We start from the raw sequence: 4,792 nt of genomic DNA, 5'->3' as shown, positions 1-4,792 counted from the left end.
TTGCCCTGTCAACCCCTTGGGAGCAGGTGAAGGAGGAGCCACTAGAGGGAGAGGCGTGACTGTGGGTGAGAGAGGGGTGGCTACCGGTGGGTGTGAGGGTGGGCAGGGGAGCCTCTGTGGTCTCGGCTTTCGAAGAGGGGGTGGCTATGAGGACCTCCCTATGTGGGGAGCCTTAACCTTCACCAGAGCAAGTCTAACCAGCATGAAACACGCAGAACCAGATTCCTTTCATTTCCCATTGCTCACATACCTGCCCCACTATCTAAACACTGCACCGAGATAAGGACTAACGCCCGTATCTCCCCAACCACATTCGACATCTCGGCAGCTACATAGAGTAAAAGAACGATGCAACTTCCTCAGGAAATATTTCACTTGATCTAATCTCGCCACTAACCCTAAAATGGTCAAACTGCCACCCCAGCCTAACTGCATCCTAATATAAATGTCACCCTAATCTCAACCAAAACTAACATCATTCTAACCGAACTGACCCCCTAAACGAACACGTACCTCTTCCCTTCATAACCATTCCAGGTTGCACCACCAGTGATTCGAGAAGACGCCTCACGTCCCAGCACTTTCTCAGCCTCTCTGGGGAAGAGGGATCACTGATGTCTTGCCAGCCTCTCTCCCAACCCCAGCAGTAGCTGGCCCCAAGGTGGAAGGTAGACACCACAGAGCACTGAACATTTTAAACATGGGCGTGTTGAGTTCAATTAAAGATGACACAATATTACCTAATTCTTTTACATCATAGAATCATGGAATCCCTACAGTGCAGAGGGAGGCCATTTGGCCCATCGTGACTGCACCGACCCCCTGAAAGAGTACTCCACCCAAACTCACTCCCCTGCCCTACCCCAATAAACCCTTAATCTAATCTTTGGTGCTCCGGTTTCCACCCACAGTCCAAAGATGTGCAGGTTACGTGGATTGACTATGCTAAATTGCACCTTTGGACACTAAGGTGCAATTTAGCATGGCCAATCCACCTAACCACATCTTTGAATTGTGGGAGGAAACCGGAGCACCTGGAGGAAACTCACGCAGACACGGGGAGAACGCGCAAACTCCACACAGGCAATGACCCAAACCGGGAATTGAACCCGGGTCCCTGGCGCTGTGAGGCAGCAGTGCAAACCACTGTGCCACCCACCTCTGCGGATTGAACAGACAAAATTTGCTGTCTTGTATGTGCAATTTCCCTCTAGTCAGCTGCAATAATCATACTTCCATTTTACACAGCACCCATAGCACAGCCAACAGTCCTCTCAAAGCGTTTTGCGGCCAATTAAATACTTTCTCATTGGGGGAAATCCCATGCAGCAAGCTTCCACAAACAGCAGTGTGATCAGATATTGTGGGATAGATATTGGCTGGGATACTGCGCTAACCCCTGGCTCTTCCTCCAAAATAATGCCATGGGATGTTTCACACCCATCAACAGGCAGTAGGGGCCTCGGTTCAATGTCTGATTGGAAAGATATCACTGACAGTGCAATACTCCCTCAATATTGTACTGGGGCTGCAGCACATCTCAATTGTGGAGGGACATTGTTCTTCCCGCAAATAACTTATTATCCATATGCCAGTCTCTGTACAAACTTCTCACCATCTGAAGCACCCTGGACAATCTGAGCTGCTGCTTCTTTTTCTTCTTCTGTGAGGGAAAAAAGATTTTCATCTTCAGGCATTGTGCATCAGCTTACATCACTTGTGTGGTCAGTTGTAGCGTGGGCCAGATGCAGAATAAAGCTTTTCTTACTACCCCATTCAAAATTGCTAGGTCAGGCACAACACAGGGTATGGGGCCGGTTCAGCTCAGTTGGCTGGACGGCTGGTTCATGATGCAGAGACGCCAACAGCACAGGTTCAATTCCTGTGCCAGCTGAGGTTATCCATGAGTAACAATCTCAACCTTACCCCTCGCCTGAGATGTGGCGACCCTCAGGTTAAATCACCACCCGTCAGCTCTCTCTCAAAAAGGGGACAGCAGCCTATGGTCCTTGGGGACTATGGCAACTTTCACCCTCTCTCCGTCCAGTTGGGCTGCACCTGATATTTTTCTATTTCCCACTCCTGACATATTGATCATTTTAATATCAAATTTGGGGCAATTTGTATAAGAGGGAAATTCAGGCCCCATGTTTGAAATGGCAGTGTCAGGATTATCTGGTTTTCCTGTTTCATTGTTTTTTGGTACACATTTGGTGTTTTTATGTCAGGCACACACTTTATTTCATCCTCCCGTGTGTGCGTGGGTTTCCTCCGGGTGTTCCGGTTTCCTCCCACAGTCCAACGATGTGCAGGTTAGGTGCATTGGCCATGATAAATTGCCCTTAGTGTTGGGTGGGGTTACTGGGTTATGGGGATAGGGTGGAGATGTTGACCTTGGGGAGGGTGCTCTTTCCAAGAGCTGGTGCAGACTCAATGGGCCGAATGGCCTCCTTCTGCACTGTAAATTCTATGATTATAAGATTGCAGAAAGTATCAGATAAAATGATTCTGGAAAATAATGCCTGTCATAATATACACATCAGTATATCATGGTGCAGACACACACTGATTGACACACAGCAAGACCAATCAACACACACACCGCAGCCAATCACCAGTTAGAGCACACTCACTATAAAGACAGAGGGCATCAGTTTTCCCGCTCATTCGGGATGCAGCCTCTCAGAAGGACAGAGCTCACAGCTTGTAGCACAGATCTTCACCATGTGCTGATAGTATAGACTGGTTAGGATAGGCATAGGTCTTTAGTTTAATCTAACATAGTGTTGACCCACAGTGAAAGTATGTTCAACAGTTTCTAGCTTAATCAAATAGTGTTGTACTATTTCAAGTGTTGGTAGCCTGTATGTGTTACTGCTGAGGTAAACGCAGTCTCCACGGATCCAGAATACCCAACACATCAATGCCCAATTTATTCCCATGGTCCCCCTATTCCTGGAATATTATTCTATGATTGGTCAGTGAAATCTGTTGCACAAACCTTGCAAACGTTTACACACAGCTTACCACACACACTACAAATGTTCATACAGCCACACTAACAGCACAAAGCATGCATTCTTCCAAAATAAAATCTGCCACATTAACAGAAAAGGTTATGCAATTACACAACAGTTTACTTACTCATAATCATGAAATTGCATACTCGAAGTTCACAGTATTAGAATCCAGAGTATATTACCACCACCCCCATAGAAATCTGGTACCATTCATCCTTCAGAAACCGTGAGGGCCTCTTGAAGAGGGAATAATTCTCAGAATTGGGGTCCAGGTTGATGGGACTCGGATCTTAATGCACATACTAGTTCAAGATTTCTCCTCACAATTGGTATTCAGGATGTTCCTACTTGGTTCGGGATGATTGACGAGGAACACAGAGTAAAAGGCAAAAGCATCCCAAAACATTATTCCTGGCACAGTAGGTATGACTACTAAAAATGCAAATATTGGCTGCAGACATTACTGCTGTGTGCACAAGAGCTGTTTGAGAAGGCGTATGATCAAGACTGCAGAGAAGCTATCTACAGATGTAAGTAATAGAACATCTCTTTGTGGATTTAATTTTCCAACACGTCAACTGAACTTTTTTTTAAATTAACTTAAAAGATATTGCAGAAGTTAAGACAAAATGTTTTGATATGTTAGTCTGACAATGATTTATTTTAAAAGTTGTTCATTCATTGCAGCTCATCGGTAGCACGATGGCCCAGTGGTTAGCACTGCTGCCTCAAGCCGCCAAGGTCCTAGGTTCGATCCCGGCTCTGGGTCACTGTCCATTTGGAGTTTTCACATTCTCCCAGTGTTTGCGTGGGTTTCGTCCCCACAACCCAAAAAATGTGCAGGCTAGGTGGATTGGCCATGCTAAATTGCGCCTTAATTGGAAAAGATCTAAATTTATTACAGCTCACCAAATAAGCTATGATCAAAATAGATTGGTTAAATATTTAGACTGTCTTTCTATTGTAATCTGCTGATATTAAATCCTTTAAAGTGATAATATAAATGACATTTTGAGGAACTTTATAATCCTTGCATTTAATAATATTGCAGATACAAAATACATAATGACACGAAAGAGCCAAAATGTTAACTCTGTTTCTCTCTCCACAGATGCTACCAGACCTGCTGGGTTTTTCCAGCATTTCCTGTTTTTTTTTAAAGATTTCCAACATCTGCATTATTTTGCTTTTAATTCAAAGTCATTCTTCTAAAACCCGCATTCTTGTTTCAATTCCTTTGCAATTTGCTGCCCAATTTGCTTGAAGATGCGGACTCACTAAGTACAGGTTCCAGCTGCCCCATTACTTCAACCAATTGTCCATTTTTTAATAAGATCAGGCAATAAATGTTGGCAAGATAACTATGATGTTGAGATGCCGGCGTTGAACTGGGGTGGGCAAGATAACTGACTGCAAGAATATGACAGCAGAGCCTGATTCCTGCCCTTAATGGTGTCCGCAAAAGTTACTGGATAGAGAATGTAAACAGGGAGCTTGGCACATTCTTCCGTTCCTTCATGCAGATGTGCTGAGGTCAACAATGCAACTGCTACTGGTATTAACAACTCACCAAATGGGACCTTCTATTCTGCATGCCTCAGAGCAACACGTGGTAGCGCATTTAGCCATCGAAACATCTGAGATATTTCTCAGAAAGAATACAATTATAAAGCAGGCCGGGATTTTCTGTTTGCAGAAAGTTGCCACGTACAGCCAAAACATTTTCTTAACATAATCAGGTTGTTCAGGTAGGAGTGAAGCATAAAAAATAA

This window comes from Scyliorhinus canicula, chromosome 18, assembly GCF_902713615.1.
Source record: "Scyliorhinus canicula chromosome 18, sScyCan1.1, whole genome shotgun sequence".
NCBI classification, from domain to species: Eukaryota; Metazoa; Chordata; class Chondrichthyes; order Carcharhiniformes; family Scyliorhinidae; genus Scyliorhinus; species Scyliorhinus canicula.
This window is presented reverse-complemented; position numbering follows the sequence as displayed.